The 9,639-nt window shown below is 38.0% G+C and overlaps 1 protein-coding gene across 2 annotated transcripts in view; it reads right to left on the bottom strand.

Moving 5' to 3' along the window:
* lingo1a (leucine rich repeat and Ig domain containing 1a) overlaps nt 1–1,913 on the bottom strand; it is a 116,591-nt gene extending 114,678 nt beyond the window's left edge. Inside the window, exons 1-2 of one of the 2 annotated variants that reach the window (XM_065297740.2) lie at nt 1,646–1,913; nt 1,106–1,171 (exon numbers count right to left, since the gene is read on the bottom strand). The gene's annotated coding sequence lies outside the window, so the exon portion shown is untranslated. The remainder of the gene's footprint in view (nt 1–1,105; nt 1,172–1,645) is intronic. The other variant, XM_065297739.2, reaches the window with a different exon arrangement.
* Between the last annotated feature and the right edge of the window lie 7,726 nt (nt 1,914–9,639).

Consider the following 9,639-nt stretch of genomic DNA (forward strand, 5'->3'; position numbering starts at 1 on the left):
GTTTTTAATCATTTCTATTCTTACAGTAGCCCATGAATGCATTTTTGTTTTTACTGAAACTTACACCACCACGGACCCCCATGGGGCCTCGGACCTCCTTGTTGAAGACCCAATGATTGACTTTGAGATTTTAAGCAACAAAAAGTTTCTTTGGATAAAACCCAAAGCCAAAAATGGTTCAGCATCATGAACCACCTTTATTTTTATGTGTCTACTTTAGGCTAGCATAACTGACATCTCCATTAAGTCTCCAAATCTATAAAAGAGCAAACCTGGAGGGGTTAAACGTCCCTTTGGTCAATGGTGCACACAAAAATGAACAATCAGAAATGCGATCACTTTAATATCTCAACCGTTTCTCCTAGACGGCTATGTGATTAAATGGATAGCAAATTTCATGCTTCTGAGATTTTCCTGACAAACAGACCTGGGCAATCATAGTGACAAATGAGTGATTAAATGGATATTTTAATGAAATTAAACTCTATTACATACAGTAGAGCAACCTCTGAGCAAAACAGATTTCCTGAGCAAAAATAAAAGAAACTGACATTTCACAGATAACCTGTTTGTGTTCATGTGACCGTGTAGGTAATGGAAATGTGGCCACAGCGACGGGTCATTGTTCTATCACAGGAAGATCGGTGATAATCCCATGGCATTTTAAGAGCTCTGCGGTCAGCATACGCTCATCTGAAACACAAAACCTTTGAAAACCGTACCCAATAAAATCTCCATGTTTTGGGCAAGATGCTTTGGATGCATGCTAATAACTTGTGGGTATTGATCACCGGATGAACGAGGGATGTTAATGTTAGCTCAGCAATAAAAGCTCCATAGCTGCGGGCACCTGAAATGTTAAAGAGTGTTTCTTAACATCCCACTAGACATCATTTTAGCTTCATATCAGCAGGAGAGGAGTGGAAACTACCCCATCTACTTCATGGTGCCTAATCACATTTTACTTTTATTAGTTTTCGAACGAACGGAGTGAAATTAAGGTTCCTCTCCTGAAGTGACTTAATCGAATAAACATTGATGTTTGTGACTGTGAAGGCAGTCGGTATCTCTCTCTTCATTGCTTCTGTAAACGTGTCAGCTGTACCTAGAATGTCTGCAAGCGAAAGCCATCCAACCCCTCCCTTCCTGCTCTTTAAACGATCTGCCCGTCCTGTGGAAACAGAAGATACCGATATCTTAACACACATACGCATACGCACACGTACGTTTCTCTGGAGCTGCATCGGCTAAATATAGACGTTTGATCGGTGAAACATTAAGTGAATGATCTCTCACAAACACACGTCTCCAAAAAAAGCCAGCTTCGTTTAATCCCAAACCAGACCTCCATCGTGTGCCAGGATGGGTTACAGTTTCCCCGCACCTGCCCCAAAGCATTTCAGACAACAAAAGCATCATTTAAACATTTTAAATGTGTCGTGCATGCCATACTTTGGATGCATCCCAGACCAGAACACACACAGACACACGCCAATGCTCCACACTGAGGGTTGGGACAGGTTCAATTCATGTGAAAGTGACATTCATCTAACTGTGACTTGTCTGATGGTATTTCTTGTTAACATACCCATCCTTCTTACTGAAGTACCATTTAGCAGCAGAGATGAATCAGAAGATCTCTTACCGGTTTGATAATGAAAGTAGATTTATATCCAGATATTATATTATATCCAGAATGGTGATGCTCCAGCTAGGGCTCCTCGCACGACACCAAAAAACAGCAAAACCTTGATTAAGAGCTTCGAGACACATCCGAGATCCGCCTGCTTTCAGCCCGCACGAGCACACGGACACGCTTCGACCACCCCGACACACACACACAAGCAGAGGGTGTACCTACAGACAACGGAGAGGTAGAGTGTGTGCGAGAGAGAGAGAGGGAGAACGAGAGAGCGAGAGAGACCAAGAGAGGAGGAGGGCATCAGAACAGCGCAAGGTGGAGGGAACTGAGAGAGAGAGAGAGAGAGAGAGAGAGAGAGAGAGAGAGAGAGAGAGAGAGAGAGAGAGAGAGAGAGAGAGAGAGAGGGAGATGCAGCCAATCAAATTGTCCCTCTTCATTGTCATCACAGTAGCTATATTTTGGTAGAACAAACTGATTTATGGGAAAGAGGAAAATACAATTGATCCCAGAAATATCTCAATTGTTTCTTCAAGATGGCAATAGGAAGAAATAGAGAGCACAACAGAGTATCTTAGATCAAGATTTTCCTTTTAAAAAATCTCACATGAGAAATCTCACATGCATCAAGAGTTCAGAGGAGATCTCGACAATGTTTTACGTTTTGCTCAAAGCTATCAGAAAACCAAATCTGCAGTCATTCGTTACTTTCGATTGAATTTCAGCAAATTAGTTATCCACAATAAATCTCTAAGCTCCTACTGTATGCCTTCGACTGTCATACAAGTCCGTATTTATTGCTCTTATACATAGTAATAACAAAATGTAGTCTTTAAAGTAAATGCACTGTAAAGGCTGAAGTATATTCCACTTTTTTACGCATACGCAAGGGCAATTTTCGTCATCAGAAGAGTTTGCGCGTACTGTACGTGCACTGCTGGATATTTGAAACCCTGCCTACATTGTGGGCATATGCCTACAGGAGAATCTAGTCAGTCCTTCCAGAAAAACAAGTTTTTTTTGTGATTGTTGTGGGCAAAAATGTTTGATTTTGCAGCACGTTTTCTTAAAAAATGCTATGGAATATTCAGGATAGTTATGCAATTTTATGCGTTGAAATTGCGGGAACTTACCAAAATTGCGGGAACTTGCAAAAACAGTTTGCAGCTTTTCATTGATGTTCACATCGTGTAATTACATCACTTCCTAATGTTCCAATGACAACATGGGACATGACTGCACTTGTGTGAAGTAAATGCAACATTTTTTTACTTTCTGCTAAGATATATGTGACTTTTTGCCACAAAAATGCGGGATTATGAAATAATGCAAGCCCAGCATATTTTTGCTGAAATCTGCAATTCATGCGGCGAAAGTGCAGCGTATTTAAAAAATGCGGCCCCCGCATAAATATGCAGACTTTGGATGATTATGCATTGAATTATGCTATCACGTTTTTCTGGAGGGACTGTCTAGTAATGCACATGCGCAAACATTTGAGTACCAGTGTTGGGGAAAGTTACTTTTAAAAGTAATGCATTACAATATTAAGTTACTCCGCAAAAAGTAACTAATTGCGTTACTTTATATGGAAAGTAATACTTACATTACTTTAAGTTACTTTTAAGTTACTTTTTCTTACTTGGCTGAGGCTTGATCTCTTTCAGGCCTTGCAGGTGTTTTTTATGACTGAGAAGTTCTGCATTAAGAAATCGCACATTTCCATTGCAAAAATGTCAAGCTCTGGCTTTGGCCTGCCATCTCCGTTTCTGATTCAAACTGTTTCCGCTAAGGTGCGCATGCATAAGAGTGCGTAATATCATGTGACTATGTTCAATTTATCCAGTAAATTTTTTAATTATATTAATTAACTGAAAAGTAACTCACATTACTCATAAAGTAACTGAAATACTAATGTGTACATTTATAAAGTAATGCGTTACTTTACTCGTTACTTCAGAAAAGTAATATTATTACGTAATCCACATTACTTGTAATACGTTACCCCCAACACTTCTGTGTACACGTACAAGTCACATAAAGTATTCTTTGCAAGGCTGTGCATTTGACCGTGCATGACTGTTCGCATACACAAAAAGAAACAAACAAGTTTATTTTGGATTAAAGCGTTCACCAAATGCCTAAATGAAAATAAAAGAACAAAACTCTATCATCTCTCCTCTATTTTCTATTAACTAAAAGTCTCAAAACACATTGTTATTCTGAAGAAATCTTTTACATAAACACTAAAAAGTAAAATATTCCCATATTCCACACATTCCCACCATTTCATAGGGTTCTTTTGCACACACGTCGTATTGTTTGTACTGTATGAGTTCTCAATCATTGTTCTTTTGTTGTCTGACATTGATGGATCCCCTGCGTTGTGTAAAGTATGTTTGCTGAAGACACAACAGCATGAATCTGATCGAGACTGAAAAAGAGGACAATGATTATCACGCCGTAATGGTGTAGCGGAGATACCGGAGAACAGGGAGAAAAACGTCACCCTGGAGAAGAGAACGAACGTTAGAGCAGAACGCTCACGATCAAAGCTGAGGATCAGAGCGGCTTCAGAAAGCTTCTGCAAAAGACTCTTCAAATATCCTGGTTCAACAAACACTTTTTTCTCAGGGTTTTTGTTTGTCTGGGTTATTGTTCCAGCAGCTCGATTGATAAAGCAGTGCATTAGTAAGCACAGGTCATGGGTAATCCCAGAGAATACACATACTGACAAAAAAAAAATAGATAGAGTGAATGCACTATAAGTCGCTTTAGATAAAAGCATCTGCCAAATGCGTAAATGTCATGAAACGGAAATGCGTTGATGTAATTTCTACTAAAACAGGAAGTTTGGGCGGGACATATTCAGAGTCTCCTCGGCCTTGTAAAATAGTCAACAGCGTTTAGTTTACATAAGTAAAAGATGTAAAGTATGACATCACAAAAATCGCTTATCTGTATTGGAATGAATCAGAGACCTGGGGTGCGTTTCCCAGAAGCATCGTTAGCCAACTACTGTCATAAGTTTCGTCGTTACTGACGAAGTTCAACGATTTGGTGTTTCCCGAAACCATAGTTCAAACGAACATTCGTAAGCTGCATAGCAAATTTCTGTTTTTTGAACGACGGCTCTTCACCTGTCGTTAGAAGCATCGTTCCTTGTTATTATAATATGTAGACTTACGTTGATCATGCTTTTGAACAAAATAAGCAAAAAACATGTAGTAAAATAAAAATTTTTTTACGTCATTAAGTTTGTAAACAGAATTAAAGCACTGCATTTGAAAACTGCCCATGTGCGCAGCCCTTCAAGCTTTAAGACCCTGGGGAATCCCTGGGAGGAGTGACGTAAGAGGGAACTTGCGCATGAATTGAATATCTTGAAAATAAACATCAGATAACTAAATCACGATAACATATATTGCACCAGACAACTGATTTTGTACAGCAGTAATCTGACATTAAATCGATTTTAACAGATTATTTAGTACTCCACCTCCCATGTGACATCATCAACTACCAACATGGTTCAAACGACGAATGTGCGACAAAGTTACTATGTTTTCAGGAAACAGTCTTGACACGGTAGTTAGTTTCTCCAACTATGCATCGTACTTTGGTGGTTCAACAGCAAGTTATGTCGTTGTTCGGGAAACACACCCCTAAGTAGCAATAGCATGAATAGCCATAGATCTTTAAAGCTGTAATTTCTAACTTTTTTTGGCTAAAAGTAAACAAAATTGGGCAAGTACATAAAAATAGGATTGGTTTCCCAGAAAGGGATTATTTTAAGCCAGGACTAGGCCTTAGTTTAAATATGAAATATACCTAAACTAGTTTTAACAAAGATGCCTTACTAAAAACATTACTTGTGGCAAAACAAAGGGCACTGATGTATTTTAAGATATGTCAGTGCAATTTGTTTTCAGTTTGAACAGCTCTTACATTTATTTTAGTTTAGGACTATTTTTATCCCTGTCCGGGAAATTCCCCATAGTGTTCAAACCTGTCAGCTTACACCGATTTGCAATGATAAGCTTATATTAATTTGATTTATAATTTAAGCCGTCGGGTCGGATTTCATGGGAAACTTCGATTTCAGTTTCTCAACAAACAAAGATAAGTAAAGTAACCTGTAATGTTCTGTTTCAAACAGAGATGGCGATATAGAGGTAAAGTTACGGAGTGCAGCATTATAGCTAACTTATATTTAAAGCCAAAAACCCCAATTTGGATTTCTTGGGGACTTTAAACGTAGGACATTTTGAGCAATTATTCAACAGCGGGAACGTACTGGACCGGTAAATTAAGTTTCTAGTATCAAGTCATTTTCTATATATTTAAAGCAACAATTGCACCTCAAAGTGACAAAATGACAACATATCAAAACAAGCTTGATGTTAAGCTACTTAATGGGTGTTAAGGCCGTGTATAGTCTGTTTTACGTGTATGTGCACGGTCGAATGCACAGCCTTGCAAGGCATAGTTTATTGTACGTGTTCACAGACGTTCGACACATGCACATTGAGACAGAATACAATGCATCTCCTGAGCTAAATACAACAATCTCTTGTACACGTATGTATGCATCACACGCACGCACGTGGACCCTAAGTATGCGTAAAACAGGACTATACTTCTAGCTTTCGTCTAAAATAGACAGACCTTCAGATCTATGGCAGAAGGTCTCCATAGCAACTTTTCTTAACCAAAGACCGCTCAGGAGTCCATCAGACATTTAAAGCAGGCGGATGGTAAAATAATGTGACACATGTCACCCAGAAATCCGGTTGAATATAGATGATGAAATCAGATGACGACTATAAAACTCCTGAACTGTTTCCAATTTGTGTGCCTTACACATCAGACATTCAGTCAACAGTCTGTCCACATGACGTCTGAGGTTCAGTAGGTGGGTTTAGACAGACATAGTGGGTGCGATGTGAGAGACAACGTATTAAAAGGCCTAATAATAAAAGTGTGAAATAGAGTCCAGTATATCTATTTCTGCAGGTCCAGAGGCTCACACCCCGTGACAGCCCAACACGCTCACTTGTGCATATACAGTACAGGGGAAGATACAGAGTCTACAGAGGAGATGCACGCTCAGCATGTTGTTGCAGCAGTGAGGATGCTGCACTTATTTTAGCTGCGTCTCATCACACATTGCCAGCAGTGATCATTATGTCGCCCCTCCTCTTTCACACCCACCCCAGTTGGGAGCCTGTTGCTTTATTGCAGTCATTCCCAACCGGAGTATACATACACTCCAGGGAGTCCTTGAAAAAGATTTCCATTTTGCTTTGCTAACCTGGAAAACACGAATTAAGATTCATTACTTTAGAATTGAAGACTTGTTAAAAAGATAAATTAATAATAACCAGGGCTAATCACGATTAATCGTGATTAGTCGCATACAAAATAAAAGTTTGTGTTTGCATAATATATTTGCATGTGTATTGTGTGTAATTACGATGTATATATAAATACACAGATATATGTTTACATTAAAGAAAATGTATTTATGTATAATTTTTTTAAGTTTATATACAGTATAATATAAAAATATCAAAATCTAAATAAATAAATATATGAATGTAAATGTTTCTTAAATACATTCATGCATGGGTGTGTATTTATATATACAAAATATTTACACACAGTGAACACACACATATATTATGCCAAAAAAACTTTTATTTTGTATGTGATTTATCACGATTAATCGTGATTGGAGCATACAAAATAAAAGTTTGTGTTTGCATAATATATTTGCATGTGTATTGTGTGTAATTACGATGAATATATAAATACACAGATATATGTTTACATTACAGAAAAATGTATTTATGTATAATTTTTTAAAGTTTATATACAGTATAATATAAAAATATCAAAATCTAAATAAATAAATATATGAATGTAAATGTTTCTTAAATACATTCATGCATGGGTGTGTATTTATATATACAAAATATTTACACACAGTGAACACACACATATATTATGCAAAAAAAAAAAACGTTTATTTTGTATGCGATTAATCGCGATTAATCTTTTGACAGCCCTAATAATAACATAATTGCTAATGAACTGATGAACACATTTGTGTACTTTCCAGAGATTAATAATGTGTAAATGTTTTTTCAGTATGTACCAGTGTTGCCAGGTTTGCGGTTTTCCTGCACAATTGGGCTATTTTGAAAATACAAAAAAATTTTTTTTGGGCTAGTTTTATAATGTGCCGCGGCCACAAAAATGTTTATCTGTAGGCTTATAAAATGAACATTCTACTTGGTGAGCACCTATGACAAAGATAGTCTGAAAACTTCATGGCACTTGGTTTTGACAGTGTCAACATTTTGCATTTTGCAAGTTTATTCTTAAATACAGTTAGCATTGAAAAACGACACATTAGACGATGACAAATATCTTCCAATCTAGTTTGTCTTCAGGTCCAAATATTTATGCTGGTGCATATATTCATGTGACAGAAAACGGAATGTTTGACTGGCAGGTTGAAGGAAAACTTTCCAGAAAATCATGAGAGACAGAGAGAGAGAGAAAGAGAAAGAGAGATAGAGAATAGCTCCTAGCAAATCGTATGAAGCCATGAATAATTTACTACCTCCTCCAGCAAACCCTGATCTTTTTGTCCGTTGACTCAGGAGAGTGAGGCTTTATTGGAATGAAGGCTTTCTGTGTCCTAATTTAGCATTTGCTACCGTATCCTAGAATGAGAGAGAGAGAGAGAGAGAGAGAGAGAGAGACGATGCAGCATTGCATGGGTCCCAGAAGCAGAACGCCTGACCTTAGAGTTTCACGAAAAGCAGTTCCCAAGAGGAACCGGCTGTGAAACCTGTGTGTGTCTGTTGGAAACGAGCTGGAGGATTGATGTAAACCAAACACCGGGATGCTTTAACCTCTCTGATAATAGCCGGTACATAACAGAGCGGCATCATCGTCTTCGAACCCCTGATGGTTCTACAATAGCTAAATAACTCACTTCACTGGACAGCAAATGAGGGTTTCGCTCAGACATCGAGCGGGAAGGGAAGTTAATTTAGAGTGAATGTTCTACCTCCATTTCTAGCATCCCTCCATCGATCATGCAGTTTCGCTCCAAAACAATTCACGAAATATCTCATCATGTAATTTAACAAAACGCTCTCTGTTTTTTGCATCTGGCTAATGAAGGTCTCACTGCAACGACTGGTAATATTTTTTTAGTCCTTGCAAAAACGTAATCTGTGTGGCTGCTAACTAGAAGGTTGCTGGTTCCACGCAAGAAGCAAGTCATGATTCATCACCACTGTGCCTTACGGCAAGTCACTTAACTTTAGGTCACACCGAAGGGAGCGTTCCACGTTCCTTGTTCCTCTGATAATCCTGCTGTCCTTTCAACCCAAGGATTTTCAACTTGCTACCTGGAAAAGTTCAACAGAATGTCAATGGATGTGAAGACGTTACTGCTCGTTCTTACATGGCATGATAATCAAGCAGATGTGTACGTAGCAAAACGATGCTCGGTTGATAATGGCACACCTGCAAAACAAATGATAGCGTTGTGTAACATCACTTACACTGCAATTTGGTTTAGGATGCTTCTTTTTTAAGAACCGCACACCTGCAAAGCAAATGCAAGTAGTTGTGATATATAATCTTCTGGACAAGTGCTTTTGTGGTTGGAATTCAGCAAAATTTAGTAAGAAATCAGACTTTGGATGAGGTATAGCATCAGATGACCAAATCAAATAAATGAAAATTCTCAAAAAAATGCTATTGAGTTATTTTCAACCCATGGCTGGGTCAGAAATGGCCAAACGTTACATTTGGGTTAAATAAACCCACTTTTTTAATAATTGACTCAACCATTTGTTTAAAAAAATTAAACATTTTGGGTTGAAACAACCCAGCATAGTTTCATTTATAACCTAACAGTTTGGTTTGTCTCTTGTTGACCCAACGCTAGGTTGAAAATATCCCAGAATTTTTTT

The sequence above is a fragment of the Paramisgurnus dabryanus genome, chromosome 23 (assembly GCF_030506205.2).
Source record: "Paramisgurnus dabryanus chromosome 23, PD_genome_1.1, whole genome shotgun sequence".
In the NCBI taxonomy this organism is placed as follows: Eukaryota; Metazoa; Chordata; class Actinopteri; order Cypriniformes; family Cobitidae; genus Paramisgurnus; species Paramisgurnus dabryanus.